General features: G+C 44.8%; 1 protein-coding gene across 1 annotated transcript in view; it reads right to left on the bottom strand.

Annotated features, from left to right (window-relative positions):
* The window catches only part of CAMKV (CaM kinase like vesicle associated), a 75,763-nt gene extending 50,456 nt beyond the window's left edge, over window positions 1–25,307 (bottom strand). Inside the window, exon 1 of the mRNA XM_072989860.2 lies at window positions 24,973–25,307. The gene's annotated coding sequence lies outside the window, so the exon portion shown is untranslated. The remainder of the gene's footprint in view (window positions 1–24,972) is intronic.
* Between the last annotated feature and the right edge of the window lie 1,465 nt (window positions 25,308–26,772).

Raw genomic sequence — 26,772 nt, 5'->3', positions numbered from 1 at the left:
AGAAATGGGAAAATAGGGGGTGACTTTTAAAGTGGAGTACAGTGATCCACCTATATCATCATCCCTCCACATCCCCTGAGGGCAGAAGGCCTTTGGAAAGACCCTTTGCTCTTTATGGAAGGCATCATCTTCCCCTTTTCCCCTCTAGTCAACAGGTTTTGCAGGTCCTAGCATTGTTTCAAAAACCTGCTGGACTAAAGACAAATCCAAATGTATTGTGAACCATAGCAGGAGCCAATGTATTATGGCAAAGACGGAGATTCAAACCCACAATGGGTAATCAGTCACAGTGGCCTTGGGCCAGTCGCTGTCTCTCCATCTAACTTACTTCATGAGTTTGCTGTGAGGATTAACGTGAAGAGAACCAGGTATGCAAAGGTGAGGTCATCTGAGGAAAGTTGGCATGAAAATGCCACAAGCGCACACCTTTCTCTGGCCATTTTCAGTCTGTGTTAGAACTGTATCTGCTTCCAGCCTTATTTCTTTCACGTTACAAGTCCCCTGGAATTGTGTGTGAGGGTGAGAAAAGTGTTGGTTCAACTGAATCAGCCCTGGGGCCTTGACAAATGCCAGAGCATTCCTGCACTGTAGCCTGTGGTTATGCGTCCCCAAGGGCCTGTTGCACAGGAAGTTCAGACTGTGTGTGCTGCCATTAGCATCCCCTTAATGAAATGCTCTGCTTGTTTATGGGCCTAATAATGGAGACAAGGGAGCCAGAAGCAGTTCTTCCATCTGACAGACTGACCTGGGAACCATGGCAAATGGCCCTTACACTGACTCCCTGCAGAGGATTTTCACCAAACAGCCCATCCTCCCAGACTAGCAGATGGAGTCCTATTTTAGCACAATCCCTGGATATTCAAAATACGGAGGCATACACTACATATGTATGCCAGTACCTGGGTTGGGTGTGTGTGTCTTATTGCACTTGTGCCCTGCTTGTGGGCTTCCACTGGTTGGCCAGTGTATGACCAAATGTTGGACAATCTTTTGGGATGGCCTAAGAGGATTTTGCTTATGTTCTCAGTATGTTCCAGCAGTCAACAGAGTCGGCCAGTCTCCTGATCGGCATGTACTTCCTTCTTCCATTGTATTGCACCATGCTCCTGTTAGAGCAAGGATGGGCAAAGTGTGGCCCCGCAGGCGCAAAAATATCCCAACTCCCCCCAAAAAACCACAAGGTGTGGTACCCCAAACCTGGGGGATTTTCTTCAAAACTGGAAATGACTTCTTGTCATTTGCAGTTTTGAAAAAAAAAAGCCATTTTGGAAAGGAGATAAGGTAACATCTCACTCTATCAAAAGCTGTGCATCTATGAATATAGGGAAGCTGAAGATGCTTTCCATTATTTATTAAGTTGCCCTTTATATGAGCATGCCAGACGCCAATTCTTTGCTAGCATTTTCACATCTTTGTGTGATGGACCCCTCCCTCTTGGCTCAGCCGTGTATGCTGCCTGTGGGTAGTGATGAAGCCACAACTTATCAAGTAGCAAAATTTGCTGTGACAGCAGAGAATGTGCCAAGCATCAAAAGTCTTAAGGAAGGAAGAAGGCTATGTCACTTTATGCACCCAAGTATGAACATATATGTGTGTAAATATGCGGTGTCTGTTTGGTGTACGTTGATTGGGGGGGAAAGGCCAGTCTTCAATCTAACATCTTGAGAGGACATGCCATAACAATACTATAGAGTCTTCCAGAATGAAAACAAAGATAAAATAAAGATAATTATTTTGGGGAGTGTTAGGGATGCAGCAATGGGACCATCCTTCCAAGCTCTAGGGGTTGTGCCCTCTCTTTACTAGACAGAGAGGAGTTGTTGTGACTTCATATTGTCTGCTACATTAACCCTCTTCGACAATAACAGCAGCTCCCACAGTTTGAACACAAGAGCCCTGCTCAATGGCCCTTTACTCAGATCCAGTTCAGTATCCGGTTACCCACAGTGGCCAAGCAGATCCTTTTGAGAATCCTGCCACAGGGTCACCAATCTACTTGGGAAGCTTTCCCCAAGCCAACAGATCCTCTAGTGTGTTTCCTTTGAACCCCTGAGCCTGATAATTCCATATAGCCATTCTGATTAACAGCCATTGATCAGTTTGAGGGGCGGTTGCAAGAGTGAGGGTTACAAGTGGCAAGTAGGCTTCTCCCTTCTTCACTGTATAAGTTGCTTTTGTGATTGCAGGCCTGGATGGACTGGATGAGACATTCCTACTGCTACAGAAGAGCTGCAGTGAGGCAGAGAGAAAATAACTTTGCAACCTGGTATAAATCCTTCCTAGGTTATAGCATAAGAGGAATAATTGGGACATCTAAATGAGGGAGAACCTCTTAAGAAACAATTTCTCAGGTGGATCACATGTAGAAAGGAACCCCCATTTTCTGCAGTTTCCCGATCAACTGGAAAGTGTCCTCCATATACACTGGTATATTTCCTAGAGCCCCTGTTGCCCCTTTTGGGAATGCCACACCAATCACAAATGTGGCAACAGAGACTCCAGGAAATATACCAGTTTATCTAGAGGACATGTCTCACAAACAGAGAACAGCATCAATCTCCTTTTGTCAATTGAGACCAAGAAAGCACACCTCCCTGCAGCAGAGTCAGCCCACTGTAGATAATAATGTATTAAAAGGACCAATGGCTTGATTCAACACAATCACACAATGCTTAATACATCCAACGTTGTCTGATTTCAGAAACTAAGGAGGATTGAACATGTTTGGTACTTGGACGTCAGATCACCAGCTAATACCAGAGACATCTATGCAGAGCAAGGAAAAGAAATTCCTGAAGCCGTGGAGAACTGCTAAGTGTCAGAGTTAACAATACTGGCTGACAAGGACTTATTGTCTCAGCGTAAGTTGGCTTCTTACATCTCCCTTCTCTCTGGCTAAGGAAGGGCTTGTTAATCCTCAGCATGGTTACGGGCCCTGACAATGCTCTGTCCAAGGTGCTGAAACTGGTTGCTCATACTCTTGGTGGCTTACTTGCCGATCATGATTTGCTGGGACTGCAGATAATCCTCCGCTAGCAGTTCAGCTGTAGCCTGCTATCTTGTGTGAAAGAGAACGCCTCTTTGCCAGGGATACAGGACAAAAGCCTGCTCGTTACCTTCCAGGAGTAAATGAGGTAGTAGGGGGTCAGAACAATTTCCCCTTAATTAACATACTATATTCAATAGGATCCAGGGTCCACAGATTAATGCAGCAGAGGGAGGAAAAAAAGCAGGATTGTGATCCCTGTGACCCTCCAAATATGATAATTCCCATCAACCCCAGCCAAGTTAGCTAATGTTGAGGGATGACAACAGTAATTATTTATCTACATCTGGAAGACTTCAAGCTTTCCCTGACTATATCCCATCTGTCTGCAGGTGAGGGGGGGGAGTTACCCTGTTAAAATGATAGTCTGTGGGGAACAAGCTCCTTCCAGACAGAATAACAGTATGCTGGGGAGAACATCAGTCTGAAGCTTTTGCTCCCAGACACCCTGGTTTTCTACAGGTAAAGTGGACTCCAGGAATGGCAGGGAAGTATTCATACACACAGGTCTTTTTGTACAGTATGAGGTGGTGCAGTCTACGGTAAGTTGGCCTTGCCTCACAATTTTGCTGTACATACAGAAACTTGGTGCTGATTCCTTTCTTAGTTGGTTTACACAGTTTTTACCCTCATTTGTAAAGGAACATATTATTATAGTAAATGCTTACAATCCTGTTAATTAAGATGAGAATGTATTATTTCATTGGCCACAGGCAATTTTAGACACATGCTTTGTTTGTTGGGGGGGGGGGAAATCAATGAGTAACATGCCAGACATAGCAACATTAAATTGAAAGCTCAGAAAGGGTCCTTTTACCATTGTTAAAATCATTTCCTAGAATGGAAATCTTCTAGCTTTAGTCCCTGACATACGAAAGAGATTTAGCATACTCTTCTATTTAGATCATACAGTGATACTCTACATCGCGCATTCTCAATCCCCCCCCCCCAAGTCACAGCCATAAACATGATACGAAAGAAATATAGGCAGAATCAGGATTGTATAAGTCGCAGTACAAACCTTATAAGGTGGTGTACAAATTGTTTCCCTTTTGTGTCCCCCTTCAAATGTGCTAGGGCCCCCCAGGGGGCCATAGGGCTTCTGCTGAGAATGGTTGCTCTACATCACAACACCAGTATCAGTTCTTAATATCTAATCTCAGATTCAGATTGGATATGGTGAAGAGTGCATACAGGGCACCTATGAAACGTGTCAGTCATTAAACAGAGAGCAGTGCAGATCTTCCAATACTGTATAACCAGGTAGCTGAAGAAAACTTTGCTTCCATCAAACATGATCTGCACATCCTCAGCATCCCGAAGAAGTGTTTCCACAGGCATTCATCATGAGAACTAGAAACCAATGCAGAGAGCTCTAGTTTTTGCAAGGTGTAGCCTATGCATGGAAATCTTGTATACTGTATATGCTAGGATTTTGGAAGAGGCATGGACTACAGCTGATGCTTCTATACAATAGATTGGAACTAGCGATGTAGTACATAGAGAAAACTGTCTGTCTGCTTGCAGTATTCATGTATCTCCTGCCTGATGAGTTCACACAACTTAGTACCATATGCTAATTCTTAAATTAGAATTTATAAGAAAGCACATTATGTTCTATAACTCTCTTAAAGAAGAACTTGGGTGTCCTGCATTATAGTTTCTATTGCTCTCAAAATAACCATCCCATTTCCATATCGTGGTTCCACTGCCAACTTCAAGGATTTGACTTAGGACAGTGTACTGCAGGGAGCCCGGAGGTCAGAAAGAAACCCTGAAGTATCTAAGGTTCTGTGCCAAGGTTGCTGAACGACACAAGGGAGACAGAGCATCGCTGATCCACTCGCATGTCCGCTTGACCATTCAGGCAGATGCACACCAGTAGTATACAGTACAAGGAGGACAGACAGCTCTAAAGCTGCCACTGTGAGGTCAAGAAAATTTAATGCCAGGTGATATGAAGCAATAGCAGGGCTTGCTCTTTGGAAGATAACTGCAATGGGCCTGAAGAAAAAGGTGATCTCATGGAAGGGCAAGAAGACATTGTACAAACATCCTGGAATGAGTGCATTTTCTGGTACAGAGTTCACAAGAAATAGAGAAGGTTATCATGAAATTTCTTAAGGAACACTGTATTCTACATTATGTAGAATATGTCTGATTTAGCCTCTTTTGGCTGGAAATGAACAATTTTTTACCATTTCTTTTTTGCTTCCTATTCTACAGGAGGCTGGGCAGACGCTAAGTTGGTGGTAGGCCTCCTAGGTTATAATTAGGTGTGCAACTGAGGACATCTCAGTTGCTTTTCTCCCTCTTGCATGCTAAGTTGCATATGTTAAGATTCCCTTTCCCATATAACTATTCTTAGGTCAGGAGCCCTGTCCATCCTTTTCATATCTAGTCCTCCCTGTTCTGCTGCAATATTTGTAACTGACCTTTTCATTTCTACAGACTGAACTGCCATGGACAAAACACAACAATTAAACAGGGGAGGAAGTTCATCTGGACTTCACCAGAGGTTTCACTGGTGGGCTGGAGGGCTTTGCATAGACTGGCATACTCTGAATCTCTTGGATCACAACTTCTACCACCCACATTGATGGGGGGAGTTGTAGCCCAACACAGCTGGAAAGTCAGGAGAGGCTGGCCTGGAACAATTCTTTGAGATAGCTGGGGATTTTGAAAAACCTTGAGTACTAACGTTGTGAATTTGAAGAACAGGAGGAGGAAGAAATACGAAGCTGCAGTCTGTTCGTTCCAGGGAGCCGCCTCATTATGGTGCAGGATGCTAGAATTCTTCCAAAGGGAAAAAGCAAGACAGCTTGTATGGTTATATGGGAGCTGGGAACACAGCCAGGGTAGAAAGTGGCACCGAACATAGATGTGGGAAATCAGTAGCAAGCAAAGGTTGTGGCATTTTCAGCAGAGAGAACCTGACGTGAGTGGACACAGAACATTGGTCAGGCATTTAGTAGCAAAAAAAAGCAAGCTGCACTCTAAAGAAGTGCAAAAATCCAGTGAGAAATGAGAAACCTACGAGTTTATTAGATGTCTCCTTCCATTGGTCACTGAAACTTTAGCTGTGAATTTCTTGCACAAGCAAGGGCTGGACTAGATGATCTTCGAAAATACTTTACAACATGACAGTTCTAAGACTATAGAGAAAAAGTCAGTTGCACAGACTTAGCCCTGAAAGCAAAGGCCCACACCTGACTCAACTCTCGTAAATTCCATTAATATTTTTTACAGAATTCAGCCATGGCTAACTTTTCACTGACTGAGGTCACACGGCACATACATAAGTGATCCTAAACACTTTTAATGTTGAAACCATCTTTTCTGTGGTGAGGGGGAATGAGGCATACACCTTAGATAGGAAGCTTTGTTCCTCTGTATTTGGGATAGATCCTATATTTCCTCCAAGGCCTTTCAAAATTTGAAAGAAATCACAGTGAAATGTCCAGAGTTAGAAGGTTCTGCATAGGAATAACAAGGAAGTGATACATCATGGGAAGACCATCACATTCTCTACCTTAAGGGAAGCAGGTACTGAATTTTTCTCTGAATGCATGTATGTGAATATTTGAAGACTGAAGACAGGTTTAAGGCAAGTTGATTTGCCATCATGCTGAAGCAGTCCTTCAATGATTGCTAGTAAATTCAACTACCCACTTTGGATTAACATACCAGGAGAGGACATGATAGCCCCTCACTCTCCAGGGTCACTCTCCATACATAGATTACTCTTCCTGGTTCTTGACTGCCTGAATAAGCTACTGAGATGGCCACGGTACACATGGCATGCAGCTGCAAACCCAGGATTTATGCCAACTATACACAACAGCTAATTCTGGCAGGCTGACAGCTTGTATTCACAGCTCTGAGTATACCTAGAAAACATCTTATTTATAAATCTCAAAAAATGATGTATGAAGTGACCCTAGGTTTTCAGTAAGCAGATACAGAATACCACGCAGATTCTTCTCCTGCTAGCTCCCACAATACTGTACAGTGGTCTGCAGGTAAAACCTACAATGAGCAGACATTGAAATTAGTAACCAGATACAGACAACCAGTGGAATTTCTCTCTTTCTTTTGCTCCAGCCACAATACACGTTCCACGTTTCATTCCCAGGACCTCAATGAAATGTCAGCACCCTGAGTACCAAAAGCAAATGGCTGCAATACAGCGCTAAGATATCATTCAGTAAAGGACTGCTTTTCACACCCTGCTGTTTTTGGCTCTCCCATGGAGACCTAATCAGGGATCAGATGATCAGATATGAGTAAGCACCTTATTGATTTTTGGGCTGAAGGTAGACACTGATCCTTGACCATTGCTGCCCTGCAAATTTAATGCATTCACCCTACTGACTGCAGATAGAGACAAGAAACCCACTTTGAACTGTTACAAGACAATGCAGCCTTAAACCACAACTATCACAAGTGGATTATTGGGAATAAATCTTGGCAAGGAATTTGCAGCTTTTATCTCCCTGTGATTATAAAATCAGCAGCTGAGTAGGATCTAGGCAGTGTCATATACCCACATTTTACTACCATGTTGTGCCTATGTCCAAAGTGCATTGTGCTGGTTTGGATAGTGCCTCTAGAAGCAGCATAAGGTTTCCTTGATCATGCTAGTTTCTGCTGTGTGGTTAGTGCTTCCTGCTTCTACTGAGCACAGAACTGCCTGCAAGGATAGCCTTTCAGGTTACATGATTGCCAATGATACATCAGACTGAAGAAAAAGAATCTTACTACAGATGTGGGTTATGCTGCCGCCTTATTAATATCTTCATTAAGTACTTGAAGGTAAGTATGACACTATACATGAACAAGTCCAGAAGGCGGCAACTGGAGCAACAAGGATGATCAGGGGACTGGAAACCAAGCCCTGCATGTTTAGACTTGAGGAAAGAAGGCCGAGTGGAAATATGATAGCACCGTTCAAATACTTGACAGACTGACATACAATCAGTCTTTGTATTGGAGGGCCAGGATCAGTTCTGGATCATCCTAGAGTCCAGCATACCTAAGAATGGGTTCAAATTACAGGAAGCCAGATTTTGGTTGAATATCAGGAAAAACTTCCTAACTGTTAGAGCAGCATGACAATGGAACCAATTGCCTCAGGAGGTGGCGAGCACTGGGGCCATTCAAGAGAAAATTCAATTCTTCAAAAAAAGTCTGTTTTATGAATGTGGGATACTATGCTTCTGTACCCATGATTCAAAATGCCAGGAAATGGTCCAATATTGCTGATATCATGCCTGCATTGCCAGCTGGAGAAAGGATGGCAAGCTCTCCATAGCAAAGGACAGTGTGAATGTTGACTACACAAACAGTCAAGATGGTTTACATGATACCCTCTTGTGCTCACTACCATTCACAAAGTGACACAAAGCAAGGGAAAATATCCCAGAAGCCAACGCTTTTTTTAAAAAGCAGTTAACCACTACTCACTCAAACACAAGTAATTGTCAGGGCTGTTTTTTTGACAAGTGTAACTGGTATTTCTTGGCATTTTGAATTGTGGATTTAAAAAAAACACAATATGCCACATTTATAAAGCAAAGGTTGTTTGAAGAACTAAATTTCCTGGCTTTTTAGAACAGAAGCTTAAGTATACATACACTACATACAAATTTCAGAAGAAACGTCCCTCATATAAAATTATCCAGAAGATGAATACATGATCTGCACTATAGTTACTGGGAGAGGACAGAACAGCTGGGATGTGGCTATAGTCCCTCTATGCCAAAATATTTTGATAGTACACATAATGGGGAAACATACACATAAACCTCTCAGGTAAACATGCTGCCAGGCCCATTCCACAGTATGCAGACGAGAAAGCTATGTTCCTATAAAGTAGACAACCTGACGAAGAAAAGCTATATTGGATCAAAAGATCTACAAGCATTTTGTGTGCATGTTTTCCAAAAGATTTTCCCTTGTCTTTCGATGTATTAAAAAAGGGAGAGCTGGGATTTAGCAAAGTATGTCACTGGAAACCAAGATCGAAATCATCCATAATATGTGTCAGAAAGATAGTAAAGAAAGACAGGGACAAAAATCAGCTCATTTGAAACGTGGTGTTGTAGGAGAGCTTTACAGATACCACAAGGAATGAAGGAAGAAGGAAGGAAAAGTGGGTGCTCAATCCAGTCAAGCCTGAACTCTAACTAGAGCAAAAATGAGTAAACTGAAGCTATCCTACCATGCATATATAGAGAATTGACCAGAAAAGATCATTTGCTAGGAAATGACTCCTGTCCTCTGAAGATGCCGGCCACAGAGACTGGTGAACCGTTAGGAAGAACCTTCAGAACATGGCCAAAGAGCCCGAAAAACCCACAACAACACTTTGAATTTGCCTTACAAAATGGAATGCTAATTCCTTTTAGATACATGGCAAAATGTCCCTTTCTAGAGGACTCACTCCATTTCTTTCTTTAAAGCAAACCTGGATTTTGTTTTGTTTTGTTTTACTCTTTAAAGAAACCCTGTTTTTTAGCTTCATTTCCATGGTCTTTCATTGGTCTAGCCTTCCCTGATGAAACCTGCAACAATGTTTCTACTTTGGAAGGCTCTTGATGGTAAACCTGTGTAATAAGGGGCACTCCTTTTTCTTTTTGAATGCACTTTGAGGATCAATATTTCAGCCCATGCAGTCTGGATTCTTTACAAATAAAAAAGCAGGTGGGGCCAACAACTCTCTTTCAAGATTGCCTTATAGACCCCCTTCCATTATGCTATAATTCCATGAGTGGCATACTAATTACTCCTTTTGGCAAAGACTGAAAATGAAAGCATGAAGAGCAGCTGGAAGGACAGCTTAGTCAAAGGGTCAAAACTGATTAGAAACGAACTGGAACACCGTAGAATTACTGCAGAGATTCCCCAGATGTTGTACGACTCTAGGTTCCGTCATGCCTGGCCATTGGGTGTGGTTTCCGGGGATGATGGGAGGGCTGCAGAACCACAACATATTTCTGTCACTTTCTGTACAGAAAACCTGTACATTCATACGAGGGTCAGGGAAAACAGTATAAGTACATCCCCTGCCCCACCAGCAGTGGTACTTCTCAGCTCATTACCATCGTATTGGAAACATGGCTTAACAAGTGAGTTGGAAGGACAATTGTGGGAAAGTGGGAGGAATAGCTGATTATGAGAGAAATGACGCAGAGCTAAGAATGTTCACAGCCAGAAGATTCTAGTTCTATGTAAACACTTCCGCAGCTATATTTAGGCTTTAACATCTATACCCTAGAACCAGTGGGGCCCAAAAATATCATTGGAGGGGCCAACAGGCAATTTCTGATGGAGTGCCAGTGGTTGTTGGTCTTATAAAGCAATGCTGGACTAGATGGGCATCAGTTCAACCCAGCAGGATATTTCTAATATTCTTAAGCAGAGGAAAGAACCTTATTTAGAATGAATTATTGAGGGATTAAGGAAAGTGTCAATAAACAATGAGTACACATTATGGATTTGTAAACCTAAAAATAGTGGGTGACAAGGACTCTAATTAGAAATAAAGTTGGCTACTCAAAACAAATATCGGTCCACTCTCCTTGAAACGATGGCTTACAGTAAAGTTACATTGGTCTGTTAGCACTTGCTCTCTATTTTTCTCTGATTTTCTTTAGAAGCTTGGGATCTGCTGCTTCAGTCACCCACCCACCCACCCATCACTGGTCGCACTGCTGGTAGTGATGTGCTAATGATTGGCTGCCACTACTTAGAAACCTTTCTTTAAAAAACCAAAATCCTTTGCCTTCATTTTGAGAGATGAAAAATGGCTGAAAAAGAAGTCACAGCTTGTGCAATTTTGCTATCAGTGTGAGAAGCCGCAGCCCTTCAGTAGACATAGCTAAGGCTCTTGTACTGGGGATGCTGTGCCTCAGCTTTGCCAAGACTCCGATAAACTGAAGGACAATGCAATAAAAGTTAACAGTGGTGACAGAAATTTGGTCTACATGTTTGTAAGAGAAGACCTTGAATGGTAGTGATGGGGTGGAAATCTGGTGAAGAATATGATTCAACTATGCAACTTCCTAGTTTTCTCCTCCATGGATCCACCACAAATTTTTCCTTCCCCTCAGCTCTTGGACGTGTTCTGACACATCCCTTTTTCCATCCTAGTCTCTGGAGCAGTAGCAGTCTCAGCTGTCCAAGGTCTCCATTGCCCCTTTCTCCATGCTGCCCTTTCTCTGACTCCTGCTACCCCTTACCCTGGGACTGTCTCCTCAAGCACCTCCACCTCCTTTCCAATTTTGCCTCTTTTCCATGAAGTTTCCCCCCCGGTTTCCATGAGAAACCAAAACAAAAAACAAAAAACAGAGCTAGGAAAAATTCTTAATCTGGATTGCAACTTCCACCGTATTTACTTATCTATCTATCTATCTATCTATCTATCTATCTATCTATCTATCTATCTATCTATCTATCTATCTATCTATCTATCTATCTATCTATCTATCTATCTATCTATCTATCTATCTATCTATCTATCTATCTATCTATCTATCTATCTATCTATCTATCTATTTGATTTATATCCCGCTCATCTGGTCAAATCAACCACTCTGAGCAGCTTCCATAAAAAGTATACAGTGAAACATAAAATTTTTTCAGATAAACAACACCACATATAATAAAACAAATAATAAATGGAAAGAAAAAGGAAATTAAGTATTGACAGGAGGGAAGGCCTGAACATATAACCATGTTTTTAGTTGACTCTTAAATATGCCCAGTGTAGGGGCCGCATGAATCGCTGGAGGAAGGTTATTCCAGAGGCGAGGAGCCACCGCCGAGAAGGCCCGATTTCGTGTTCTTTCCTTTCGGGCCTCCCTCAGCGTTAGGCTCCTCAGCCTCACCTCCTGGCTTGTGCGGGTGATTCAAGTAGATCTAGGTGGGAGCAGGCATTCCGCCAAATACTGTATTAAGGTCCTAATCAGCCCAGCTGGTGAAACAAATGGGCATTTGCAGCCAAAGAAAGTGGTCGCTGGAAGGCATACATTGAGTATATTGCATCTGTGTGCACAAACAATAAATTTAGCATATTGTTTAGAGGAAAAGGACAACCAGGTCCAGTATCAGTAGAGACTCAATGGCAGTGTTTCCTAACCTTGGGTCCCCATATGTCTTTGAACTACAACTCCCCGAAAAATGTATCTTGGCGGAACAACTAGCCTTTGTGCACTGGACTATATATGACAAGGTCTCAGAACTGATTCCTGGAGAGTAGGGGTAAAGAGATTTTGATGGCCATTTCTTCAGGCAACTCTTTCACTACTGCCTAGTTGGTGCAAGAATATCAAGATGTATTATCCAGTCCTGGATGTGTTTATACTGCTGCTGTTTGGTGCCTGTTTGAGTAATGGAAATCCTTACAAACCTTTAATTGTGTTTGCAATATTCATTTAAAATGTTAGGCCCACAGAACCCAAGAGAGTGGTACATGAACTATGTTTTGCTTGAGAGATCAGAGAAAAATGGGAATGGAGACAGATGAACATACACAACCCCCTGAAGAACTACCTGTACTGAATCTAATGGCATAGCTAACATCAGTCTGAACAACACCAAGAAAAAAAAATTAAGTCAAAGCCTGGGAAGCATTAAAGAAAGCAGAAAAAATGCTGTTGTATAAATCAGAGGTTTCTTCTTCCTGCAACTTCCGCATTCAGTTACTCTTCTCCTGGGCTTTGCACCGCAGGAACAAGCTGAGATAAAGTAGCAGAAATATCTAGAGTCATCAGGGCAAATGTGGGTACAGGGGATTGCCTACAGAAGGAACATGGAACTCTGCTTTAGGAAGTGCTAGCTCAACTTATGCTGACACCATAGACAAGAGCTTTTCTCAGTTGTGCCTAGCCATTGAATGAGCAGAGGGCAACATGCAAATCTAAGCTTGCTTTTATACAGTGGTTAAGAGTCACCATTGCTGGTGGTGGTGTGTGTGTGTCATATCATCCCCATACTCTAAAATGCTAGGGCATCAGCATAAAGAGGAGATAATTCCCCTTGGTTCTCATGGTTTCTGGGAGAATCCTCTCTACGCTTTCTTTCCTTACTGTCACCATCATCACTACCATGATAGAAGGATCAGGGAAAAAGATGGACCCAGGAACAGCTGGTTAGGAAGTGGCGCTGATTCCTAACAGTTTGGCAACAGAGCAAAACCAACCAACCAACCAACCGATCAATCAGTTTTTCAAAAGAAAAGTCATCTGCTCATTTTTCTTCAGTTCTGAATACATTCATATGTATTCAACCGGGTCTAAATGTTATGCGCACAAAATTTAGCACTGGTGTGGAAAGTGATATGAAATGCTCCCACATGACATGTGCTCTAGATAAGTCTTGTGCAATGGTTTTCATTTCCCCTCCCTTATTACTGAACATAATGTGTATATGTATGTATTTTTCACTGCACTGTGGAAATATATCCTATTAGACACAGACAGTATTGAAACAGACATCTTGCCAGTGGTTTCCATAGTGTCTGCCCTCAAGTATTATGACTATTCAGTTGGGTAGACTAGTGAGTTACTCCTCTCATGCCAGGGCTTTGACAAAAAATGGCTAGACTATACCTGCAAGACTGGCCACTCTGGGCATTAAGAGATGGCCTGCTCTCCTGCTATCTCTTACATCATTTGTCTGCCCTAGCAGACAAATAATTTCCTCCTACGCAGCATCCCACATGAACATAATGTAAATATTGCACCTACTGCAAGAGTAGGATTGTGCACCACTCTCTCATAGCATTCCTGTGGTGGGAAGTGGGAGACATAACACACCACCTACACATAATACTTATTGCCAGTGAGCAAAGACATCATGTAAGAATGCCAAAAACTTCATGAGGGGATTGCAACATTTAATCCTAACCTTCCATGAGCTGTCCTGCTTGAGTTTGTGCCCTGAGATGTTTCCAGATGAATGGCTCTTGATGGTACTAGTCAAAAGACATAGTGCAGTCCTTCTGTATTTCTCTTCTTAGGTCCGTGTTGTGTGTATTAAAAAAATTGGAAGAAGTGGTGAAAAAAATGAGGGTTATAAATAGGAGCTGGTGGTGTCTTGAAACCCTGTAAACTTCTATTAAGGAGCATGGAAATGGCAAACAGAAGTTCTCTAAAAGTGCCTCTGAGAAAAAGTTTTATTGTCAGAGGAAGGGAGTCTAGGGAAGAACAAATGTCTTCCTTTTCCCTTCAAGGACCCTGGGATGACATATAGAATTTGCAACTCCTCACTCAACCTACAATTTCCCAGTTCATTTAGAAAACACTGTAACAGTTTAACTCAGAGATGGAAAGGTTACTTTTTAAAAGACAGCAGCCCCCACTGGCCATACTGCCTCAAACATTAGGGGGAGATATGGACCCCAAAATAGATTTTTCCAAGCTCTGAGTTAAATTGGTATCAATATGTAATATGGTTCTATGGACATGGTGGTGACTAGTCCTAGGTCACCTAGTGATGATCATCATGACTGAAGAAGGACAACCACCACTGGCTCTGAGGTAATTTGAAACTGAGGCTTCAGAATAGACAAGGAACACTGGATAAAAACATGGCAACTCATTGCCAAATCCAATAACAACGGATAATAGCAAAGTGGGCAAACTAGAATCCTTCCTCCTGCATCAAATACAGTCATGGTGAAGAATACTGGCACCCTTGCAATTCTGTCAAAAATGCAACCCTTCTCTCAGAAAACTGTTGCAGTTGCAAATGTTTTGGTACTCACAGGTTCATTTCTTTCGGTTGCACTGGAACAACACAAACAAACCGAGAAGAAAAGTCAAATCTGATACAATCCTACTCAGAAACCCAAAAACACTGGCCAAAATGATTGGCATCCTGTCTGAATTGTAAGAAATAATTGTTTTTCAAGCATGTGATGCCCCTTTAATTTGCATTTAGACACACATGTCACAAGTAAGAGGTGTGGGCAATATAGTAATCACACTTGTAACCAGATGGAGAAAAGTTGATGCAACCTTTGTGTTGTGTATGACACTGAGCATGGAGAAAAGAATGAAGTATAAAGAGTTGTCTATGGATAAGAGAGAAACAATTCTGGAAAAACATTGGCAATTTCAAGGCTACAAGTCCATCTACAGAGATCTTAATGTGTCACTGTGTGCGATATCATCAAGAGGTTTACTGCCCATGGCATTGTAGCTAACCTCCCTGGGCGTGAACGGAAGAGCAAAATTACTGAAAAATTACTGGAAAATTACAACGAAGGGTTGTTCAAATGCTGGATACAGAACCCAGATTAACTTCCAAACAAATTCAAGCTGAACTGCAGACACAGGATACAACAGTGTCAGCTTGCACTGTCCACCACCATCTGAATGAAAAGGGACACTATGGAAGGAGACCCAGGAGGACACTATTGCTGACAGAAAGGCATAAAAAAGCAAGACTGAAGTATGCCAAAACTTATGTGACAAAACCACAATCCTTCTGGTACTGTGGACAGATGAGACAAAAGTAGAGCTTTTTAGTCAAGGACATCATGGCATTGTTTACAGAAAAAGAACTGAGGCATTCAAAGAAAAGAACACAGTCCCTACAGTCAAACATGGCGGAGGTTCAAAGATGTTTTGGGGTTGCTTTGCTGCTTCTGGCACTGGATGCCTTGACTGTGTGAATGGTATCATGAAATCATCGGATGATCACCAAAGAATTCTGGGGCACAACGTAGTGGCCAGTGTCAGAAAGCTGTGTCTCCACCAGAGGTCACTGGTCTTCCAGCAGGACAATAACCCGAAACACACTTCAAAAAGCACTCAGAAATGGTTACAAACAAAGCACTGGAGAGTTCTGAAATGGCCAGCAAGGAGCCCAAATCTGAATCCCATAGTCCGTGGGCTTCCTGGAACTTGGCCGTGGACATGGATCTCAGCCCCCCCCGCATGCACACACGGTGGCCGTGCTGTGCTTGTGGAGGGGTGTGAACGGGGGCCTGCCCCACCACGCACGGAGCTTGCATCCCCAACCAGTCCACGGTCCCAAAACAGTTGGGGGCTGCTGCCATAGAACACCTGTGGAGAGATCTCAAAACAGCAGTTGGGAGAAGGCATCCTTCATATCTCAAGGCCCTGGAGCAGTGTGCAAAAGAAGAGCAGTCCAAAATTCCAGTAGAGAGTGTAAGAAACTAATTCATGGTTACAGGGAGCAACTGATTTCAGTTTTTTTTTCCAAAGGGGGTGCTACCAAATATTTGGTTAAGGGTGCCAATAATTTTGGCCAGTGCATTTTTTGGTTTCTGTGTGGGATTGTATCAGATTTGACTTTTCTTATCTGTTTGTTTGTGTTGTTCCAACGCAAACCAAAGAAATGAACATGTGAGTACCAAAACATTTGCAACTGCAACAATTTTCTGAAAGAAGGGTTGCATTTTCTGACAGAATTGTAAGGGTGCCAATATTTTTGGCCATGATTATACCTCAAGAGAATAGATGAGTTTGGAAAGAGTAGAGACTGAACATGAAAGACCGAAAAGAAAACAGATTTCCATTTTCAAAGAACCAGTTGAGTATACCAGCTGGTCAAGAAACACTTTGGAATATAAACTGATGAATCTGCTCTCTCTAAAATCTTGGACAAAAAGGGTTAAATCGTTATGGACCAGAAAAAAGTTATGGACCTATTATATGCTGGTGGCTCCTGTTTCCTTCCTGTTCACTTATCAAAGATTTCTTAGAAGAATGTAGATTTTGCGAACATCTGTATCACTCATTATGCCAATATGTTGTCTTTGATCAAATTTAATGGGCGAGCAACTCATGAAGTGGTTCTTAAGAGGAATATTTTCCTGAAGATCATATGCTGGATAACACGTTTGATCTTCAGTCCCACTGATCAGTTATCTTTTCCTGAGAGAGAAACAGAAGCCATTTTTGGCTAGATTCTTTTTCTTTAAAAAATAAAAAAGCATTACACTGGCAAGTATTACTTCCCTTGAACCTCTTTAACTAGCTGTATTGAACCAAAAATTTCAGCCAGTTCTTTCAAACCTACTATTGAACAGCTGTTCCAAACAAGTGTGGTACATGCCACAGAACAGCAGTTTTTTACAAGACAAAATTGAGCAATAAAATAGAATATTCCTGTTGTCGTGCTTCAGCACTTTGAAGACAAAACCCTATGTATTAGCTGCCATACATATTAGCTAATTACTCAGCATTTTGCCAGGATGTCTATGCACTCAACACTTTGAAATTCTGTCACCAATGCTCATAATGCAACTGCCAACTTCTATATCTCATTTCACACTGTCTCCACCTCCACAACCATGTATGCTATAAATACACATATAAACCTGTGGCCTAATTATTGTACTTCATGTGTCTGAAGAGGTATATTGTAATTCATGAAAGCTCATACTAATGTAAAGCTGTTAATCTTAAAAATGCTACAAGACTTCGGAGTGGGTTGGGGTTTTTTTTTTGCTAGTCTATTATACATTTCCTGCCTCAAATCATTAAACCACTCTGACCTGTGTCCTGGAATCCATGGGAAGATAATCAAATTTGAATTATTCTTTCAATGTGTGAATTCCTGTTTCAGCTAATGACACCATAATGCCAGGCTGTTTAATCATACTTTATCTGTTAGTATTTAGAACACCGTAGTTGTTCCTGTTGTAGTGAACAATATGGCTACCCTTTTAGTCTTATATAGAGTAGATTTTTTGTAATAAGGTGAGGGTTGAATACACACTCTTCTACAGCATACCAGAGTCTTTGATGTAACCCAGTCTTCCCCAGGCTGGTGCCTTGCAAATGTGTTGGACTATAATACCTATAATTACAAAGCAGCATGATAGCAGTTGTAGTCAGTCCAGCTGGAGGGCATGACATCCACCGAAGTTGAGGTAGAAAGAATGATTACACAGATTGCAAGCACCCCACTGCAATGGCTATAGTTATAAGGGGCTTGTATAGAGTAGGATTTAATTAGTCTTCCCCAAACTTGGTGCCCTTCAGTTATCTTGGCCTTGAGGTCCCATGGTCACTGGCCATGTCAGCTGGGGTTGATGGGAGCCGCAATCAAAACATACGATATATACAGGTTGGAGGATATTGGACAGCACAATCTTTAAAATGCCACCCAGCTATCAAATGATTATTACTCTTTGTCTATGAGATGACAATGAAATGCCCATATACAAGATGGCTTGAAACGTGACATGCAGAGAGAAGACCCAGCCTTCTTCTGCCTAGCAGAAAATCCAAATGACTTCCATGACAACAAAGCCAATATAAACAAAGCTATGTTAGTAAACCTATAAACAATAACCTATAAATCTGCAATTCCAGCTGTCTCGGCTTGTCTCCTGGTAGGACTGCTGTTAAGTACAAACTTTGCTCAGCTGTAACACATCTCTAGTTCCTGGCCCTACATTTTCAGAGAGAAGAACAGCTTCAAAGCTAAAATGTTTCTTAATGAAGTAAGTGCTGACCTGGAGATCAGACATGGAAGGGCATGAAAATAACAGGAAAATGTCCATGCAAGCTAATGAAACAGAGAATCCCAGCTGGGCAGACTTTGAGCCAGCATGAAGCAAAAGCACCTTTTCTGCAACTGCTGGATATCCTTGCAGTATCACTGGAAAAGAACAGATGCTACCACTGCATGTATTGTCTCACTGCCTCCTAGCCCATGGAGTTTACTTTGGCTCTTCTGGTCTTTTATGCTTCTATACCAAAAAAGATCACAGGCAGCTATTTTTTATATATATTAGCTGGAGGGCATCACAATATTTATATATTGGAACAGTGTATTCCAATATATAAATATACTATATACACTTGTAAACCATTTAAAATTATTTCTCTAAATTTGTTTTAATTAGCAGGTTGGTAAGTAGAGGCTGAGAGCACGGCAGCTGCCAGAGAATGTGTCTGGCTCATTCTGGCACAAAGACCCCTATCGCCAGAAGAAAGGGCATGAACCGGCCTCAGCAACTAGCTATCCACAAGAGAGTGTGGCTGTGATCTTCATCAGTAGAGGAGGCAGCTGCTTTCATGAGACCACAGCTCTCTTAGGTGAATAAGGAGACACACAGACCAAATGCTTCCCTCCACTGGGACACCTCTCATCATCAACAGGGACACAACGAGGATGCAGTCCCCATACAGCTTCTTTCCAAAACAGACACAAACTGCGCTCTCTCTCTTTCTCTCCCCCCCCCCCTAACTGCAATGCCCAGAATCACACAGAGGCTGTAAGGAGAGCAACAAGCTTGAAGGGAGCACAGAGAGGCATTGCTTTCTGCACCATCCATACGTCATCCATGCATTTTCATCTGCTCTAGTTCTTGGTCAAATGTATTTTGAAACTGTACCAAGAGCCTTAAAAACCTGTCTCCTACAGGCAAAAATATGGGATGAGCATATGTGCCAGAAGTAGCCATTTCTACTTCAGACCACTTCCAGTGGTCTGGAAAGGGCTCTTTCATGCCTCCAGCCTGGATTTCTTTCCCAACTGCAGGAGGAACTCTGAAGGCCACTCTGAAGGGCTTTGGTGCAGAACACCCCATTGCCATGAAAGAATATGTCAAGATTTGAAGGGTTGAATTTGGATTTCAAACCAAACACACACAGAACAACAAGTCTGTACTTCCCTTCTGTTTTGCAGCAAGAGAGATTGTTGGGCATACAAAGGGTTCCATGGCTGCTTCTTGCACTGTGTCAACAGCATAACCTGTCCACATGAATGCCACCCATGATTAGAACTATCCATGGTCTTGGTCTACATTTTTAAGAGAACTAGCCTAATCTGTAATTTCTGCACTAATATATGAACAGGAATCAGAGCTTAGGAAAGTACCAGAATTACCAGACCCTCCACCCACACCCTGGCCAGCACGGTGGTCATTCTAGCTGGGGATTCTGGAATGTGTATTTCAAAAAGTAACTATCTCCAAGCCTGAATAGGAGCATTTTTTAACACACTGTACACACTCTCATGAATTAGGGATGTGGTGGCATTGCAGGTTAAAGATGGGCGGGATAAAAATCCAATGAATGAATGAATGAATGAATGAATAAAGCCTCTGTGCTGCAAGGTCAGAAGACCTGCCATCGTAAGATCGAATCCACGCGACGGAGTGAGCGCCCGTCGCTTGTCCCAGCTCCTGCCAATCTAGCAGTTTGAAAGCATGTAAAAATGCGAGTAGATAAATAGGTACCACCTCAGTGGGAAGGTAACGGCATTCTGTGTCTAGTCGTGCTGGCCACGTGACCACGGAAACTGTCTACAGACAACTGCTTGCTCTACGGCTTGGAAACGGGGATGAGCACTGTGCCCTAGAGTCGGACATGACTGGACTAAATGTCAAGGGGAACCTTTACCTTTACCCTCTCATGAATTCTGAGATGCCCTTCTTTGTCCTAAAAATTAGGAGAAAATGTGAATAAACTATTCTGTATCACAAAAATATACCAGGAAGCACGGGGGAATGGGCATACAAGAATGTGAAGTCAAAGAACTGTGGTGCCAATTCTATGACTGAGATTTTTAGAGAGCCAGTGGTGGCATAGTGGTCGAAAGACTGGATTGAGGGAGACCAGAGGTTCTAGTTCCCAAGGAACTCTGAAATTTCATCAGTGTCTACTCTCTTGGTCAGCCTGATCTATCTTACAGGCTCCTCATGATGATAAACCAGGGAGAAGGAGAGCCATAAGCTCTCGAAGGAAAGACGGGATGTATGTGCTACTAGTTAAAGGTAAAGGTAAAGGTTCCCCTTGACAATTTGCCCACTCATGTCTGACTCTAGGTGGAGGCGCTCATCTCCGTTTCCAACCCATAGAGCAAGCGTTTGTCCGCAGACAATCCTCTGTGGTCACGTGGCCAGTGTGACTAGACATAGAATGCCGTTTACCTTCCCACCGAGGTGGTACCTACTAACTAGCTAACAATGGAGGCTACACGAGATGCAAGTTCAAAGAAAAAGGCTGGGGTGGTAGGTCCCTGTAACCTTTCGTCTTGCTGCAAACAGCTAGAGAGAAAAACCACGTTTGTAGACCACATCAACGCTTTCACTATATCCCTAGCATTTTCTGGAAATGATTTGGGAGCAAGAATGGTCTCCTGCTAGTGTATCTTTCCTGTAAAATTTAAATAGATCTCTCAAGGTCTTGCATCTCTTGGTAGTGGGGAGGGGGGAATAATTGGGACTGATTCTCAGTGAAACTGCACAGTCTCCCTGGACAGAATCCTCTGCAATGAACTGCAGCGTGGAGCAAGGGCTGGGCAACACATTTTATCTTATGCCTTCAAAAGCAAAAATAACTCTTGCTATTGCCGTGCAAAAGTGTTGGCATTTCTAAACTCAGTCCAGTTGAGGAAGGGGGATCTTTAGCCCTCCAGATATTTTGAGCATTACCTCTCACAAAGCACTAGCCAGAACAACTGGCTATAAAGCCTTGTGCAAAAAGATACAATAAACTTCAACATGTTCTCATCCTTGCCTCAACAGGTGATCTATTACATGTCTTATGTGCTTACTATAAAGGTTATATTTTGGACTTAAGGCTTTTTGTTTTCAGATAACTGCAGTAACTCTTTGTTCAATTTAGCTCTAGAAGCAATAAATCCAAAATATTTCTCTGGTCAGTTGACAACCAGCAGGGCCAAAGTGCTCTTTGGAGAATTGATTGGGGGGGTGGGGAGAGGATCTGACTGTATTCTTGAGTTTTCTGGAACTACTGTAGAACAGAAGCCATTACCAAGTGTCAAGGCATAAGGAGACCAAAGGAAGAATTGAGAAGCTGGTTGTACTCATGGAGGATAAATTTTAATCAGCATGTAGCTCCAACAGGTAGTACAAAAGGAATATTAAAAATGGCCTTTCCTTTTAAGAAGATGTTTCGCTAATTAGACTGGAAGTGACAGCAAAAAGGTCCTGCCAATTACAATGTTTTGGTAACAGGCATTCAGATTGAACTGATTAATCTGCTAATTAAAAAGCAAATGATCAGTCAACTAATTTGTTTTAATTGGATCACAGCTCTGCTGATAACTGACAGCCGCCTTTGCCATGTGCAGCTGTTGTGATTCAGAGGGCTGGTGCTCAGGTGAACCCACACCCTGTGTCGCCCAACATCGGCTGCTGACAGGGAATGGCCCCTCTGGATATTGCCAGAGGACAGTGCCGATCAGCTCCAAACAACAGGGGCCAACCAAACAGGGATAATGGGAAGAGCACAATATTTCCACTTTGAATGACATGCAGGCCGGGCACAGAGATGGACTTCTTTCCTTCTCCATCATCAAAAGAGGTTAAGGGGATGGCAAAGCCCAATTAGAAACAGAGACAGGAAACAGGAAATACTCCCCCTTCTCCAGTTTGAGGTGGAGGCGTTCTCTGTTTCAGGGAAAGAACTGGCCCCTTCTTCTACATGCATCCATTAAGGGGCTTGGGGGTCATTCCCTTCCTCCAGCCCAACACTGTTTCACAGCAAGATATTTACACTGAAGCAAGAAATGACTGCTGCGGTGTGACAACGGGTCCTAGAAGAGCCAAAATAGGCTGGAGGCCTCAGAGCCAATTAAAGTCTTTTTTTGAATGTTTATTAAGCAAATGCTGGGTTTTTCACCAATGCCCAAATGCAAATAATATTTAACTCAATGCAGATGTGATCTCGAGCATGTCAAAAAAACAAACAAACAGGGATATTTTTCTTTTCCTTAGCCACCGTCCATTTACGAAGACTGTACAAAACTGCTGGCCGTTTCCACTTGGAAACAGCTTGGCATCTTGATCCACACTCGCACGCCCTAGTCAAAAAGCCCGGGCCTTCAAACCGAAAGCTCCCCTCCCCTGCGGAACTTTTAGGCGCTTTAAAAGGATCGACCGACGTGGAGACATTTCAGCTCCTTTGCAAAGCGGTCGCTCTCAGGGCCCGAGTTGATCTCCTGGCACAGGAACTCGGGCGGTTCGAGCTGCCCCTTGCGGGCGCTTCTCTCCGAACCGCGGCGAGTCCCGGGCCGCTGCGCACTTCCACCCTCGGGATCCGGGCCAGGAGAAGCGCAGGCCCGTCGCCCAGACGAGAAAAAGGGCAGGTAGAGGTTCCGACGCCCACGGCCACATGCATGGATAAGACAAGGGGGGGGGCGGGCGATCGCATTCCTCCCCAGGCGCCAAAACGTGGCAGGAAACTTGTGATTCTGCCTGCCAACACACACACACACACACACACACACACACACACACACACACACACACACACACACACACACACACACTGCTCCCCCGCCGCGCTGTTCCGTGGCAATGCCGCCCCTACTTTCGCCTGGCTCGGAATCGAAGCGTGAAAGTCCTCTTCCCCAACCCCCACCTCCCCGTCGGAACCCGCAATTAAGACAGCATCAGGAGTTGTGACATTCCTTGTTGTCATGGTAATGAGCGCCAGAGTGCGAGTTGGAGCCCTGAGCGGGGAGGGGGGGGCGGGGCAGGATAGGAAAGCATGCCAAGCGGCAGGGGGTGAGATCTTGGGGATGGGGATGGTGGTGGTGGATCGTGGGGCGGGGAGGGACGGAGGGAGGCGGCGGCGAGGCAGCAGACTGGGAGCGCTCACAGGTCTCCCCCCCCCCGGGCGGCCCGGGCCCAGCGGCCCCCGGCTGCGGTTGAGCGGGAGCGCAACGTCCCATCCGCAGCTCGGCCACGATCCTTGGCAGCCGCGCGCCAGCGATCAGGGATGCACACGGTTCACGTGGCCCGGGAAGAGGCGAGCAGGGGCTGCGCGGAAAAGGACAGCCCCCCCACCCGAGGGGTGTGGAGGGGGAGGGTTGGAGGCGCCTGCCCAGCACCCGAGCCCGAGGCGGCTCCAATGGCCATGCCCACCCCCACAAGGTTTCCTCGCTCCGGGCCCAAACATGGGAAGTTCATCCCCTCCGAAGCTGCCCCGGGAAGGGGGCGAGGCGCGGACCAGGGACCCGGACCCCGTCCCCCTTCCGTTCGCCGGCCTTTTTTCTTGCTCCAGCAGAAGGCGCCGGGAGCCTGGGCGCGCGTTTGCGGCCGCGCTGCGGCTGGATCCCCCGCTCTCGAGAAGAGGCTACTCTTCATCCCTCCCGACCGTAGCGCACGACGGTGGTGGGGGGGACGCGCGCACGTTGCCCCGAAGGAGCCCGGCTCCTTTTCTTTCTGCAGCAGAAGCGGGTGCGCACATCCGCCGGCACGTGCGTCCGATCCGGCGGCCTTTCTTTGCACACCAACCTACACCCTGCGCTCTTTGCCTCCGCGTCCCTCACCAGGCACAGCGTCTGCCCCCCCCGCCTTAAGCAAGATCCCTCCTCGTCCTCCGCGCGCAGACAACAACAACAACAATAAATAAGCATCAGGTTAGAACTGCGGAACTAGAAGGGACCCCCTGGATCATCGAGTCCGGCTCTTGTCAAGGAGCCACAGCGGAGACTCGATCTCCCAACCAGTGGCTCCGCAAAACCACTGAACTAGGAGTGAATGAGAGCGATGGAGGGATGGATGGATGGACGTTCGGTCTGGATGGAGGCGAAGCCGAGTTCCGAGTCACTTTCTCGAAGTGGGAGTGTGGCGACGCACCGCTGGCCGCCCCCCCCCCAGAACTGCGCCGGAGGACAGGTGAACAGACGCGCAGCCCCGCGAGCCCACAGGTTGGACCGCAGCGGCGAAGCCACGCTCGGCAAAGGCTCCCGCCCCCCCAGGCTGCTACTGCCCGAAGGCAAGCCTTGTCCACACACGGGGTCGCCTCTGCCCCAAGTTCGCCGAGCTCAGTCCCCGCTGCCCAGCTCCCGCCGCCGCCGCGGGGAGAGGCTCCCGCAGGCCCCTTCCCTTCCCCTTCCCTCCCCTCCCGTCCCCTCTGCGCCAAGCCAGGGGCTGCTTCCCGCGGCCCGCCAGGACTGACCTGCCAATCCGCTCCGGCCGCTGGAAGGGGATCGCAGTGAGGCGGAGGGAGGGAGGGAGGGACGGCCACCGCTTCCCTCTCGAGCTCGTCGGGGGTCTCCGGCCAGCGACGCTTCTCGCCTTTCCACCCCACCCCGCCCCCCCAAAGAAAGTCCGGCCCTGGCGCGCTCCCGAGCGGGGATTCCGGAGGACTCCTCAGTTGCCCCTCCGGGCTGGTCCCGGGGTCACGGCCGGGCGTCGCCTCCGAGTCCGCTGCAGGATATCCCGCCGGCTGACGAGGGAGCCCAGAGCGCTCGCTGCTCCGCGGCTCCTCCTCGCAAGTTGAGCATCTCAGTTGGAGTTCCAAGTGGGAAAGTTACAAAGGATGAAACGGACAAGGGCCCGCCCAGGAAGGGCGGGGCCACTGCCAACTGACGTCACCCGGAAACTTTAAGCCCCTCCCACTGCTTGTGGGGAAAAAACGATGCTAGTCTCCTGGCCGGCCCACCTTTTCCAGGTTGAGGGGATTAAAAAAAAAGACCTCCCAGCAATAAGGCAAGCGAGCAAGATCCACATCATATTTCTGGTCGATCTGTCTTGGCTCAAGAGCGGAAAGGCCATGACGTCGTCTTCTTAGGCCATATTTCAGGATTCCCATGCTATTTAGCATAACTCTTTTGTAAGAGACTATCTTTTAGCAAAGCTGCCTTGTGACCTTCCATTCCATCACAGCATTCTGGTGAACAGCCCTGTCTAGTTTAGTTACCTTTCCATCACGACTAAGGCCCTCATCATTAAAAAGGAGAAACTGAGATACAAAGGGGGCGGAGGAATCGCTTGCCGGTGGCATAATATATTCCTTGCGCATACATATAAAAGGTGGAAAAGACATGTGACAAGATGAAGGGGAGGAAGGACAGATAATCTAGTCCTGCTGGTGGACAATCTTCCCTATAGAGACTAAAGGGACACTGGAGTGGGGGTTTAATGCAAGGTTGGACAACTGTGGCCTTCCAAATTCGGTTGCATTGCAACTCCCATCAGCCCCAGCTAGCATAGCCAGTGGAGAGGCTTAATGGGGAAATGGTGGAGCTGTCCAACCCTGATCTAAAGCCGTACCTTCACAATGTGACACACAGACATAATTGATACCGCAGAACAGCACTTATCCTAGAAAAAACAACATATCAATAAAACAATCTGATAATTTTTTGTAACCAACTCTTTGGTTCAGTGCAATGGGTGGGGTAATCTTAGGAAGGGGCTGTGATTCATGATTTGAGTTGAGAAAGAGCGGGAGAAACAGGAGCTGCTGTTCCCCTGGAGGATGATAAAGCCCTGCCTACCTTGGTTTAGATAGTAGAATTTCACTATGTTCACACAAGAAGGGCACTAGAAGGATGAATACATTTAGGGATCTTATATATTTTTTGCATTCACCTTTTATTTTAGGGCATTAAAGACTATAAACTTGGAGCTGTTTCCTTTATGTTGTGGATCTTCTTGGGGATCTCCAAGCTCAGTGGATAAATATATTTAAGGCTTTGTTCTCATTTGGCTTCAAAGAGACACCTTTACCCTTCCTTGCTTCTTCAAGCAATTCCTGCTTTGGTGCCGGTGGAAAAAACTCGAGGTGTACGAATTGTAGACTCCAATTTTGTTATATCGACGTCATTGTTTGTTGAAGAAAGAAAACATTTCTGCAAAGTTTGTGTTTGCAGTACTCGTTTAAAATGTATACACAGCACCACAGCGTGTTACACAAGGGGGGGGGAGTGCTTCCTTGTTACAGTGGACCCTTGACTTACAGATGGCTTGACTT

Source organism: Pogona vitticeps, chromosome 2 (assembly GCF_051106095.1).
Source record: "Pogona vitticeps strain Pit_001003342236 chromosome 2, PviZW2.1, whole genome shotgun sequence".
Lineage (NCBI taxonomy): Eukaryota > Metazoa > Chordata > Lepidosauria > Squamata > Agamidae > Pogona > Pogona vitticeps.
The sequence above is the reverse complement of the archived record's forward strand: the minus strand, read 5'-3'. Positions and strand labels throughout refer to the sequence as shown.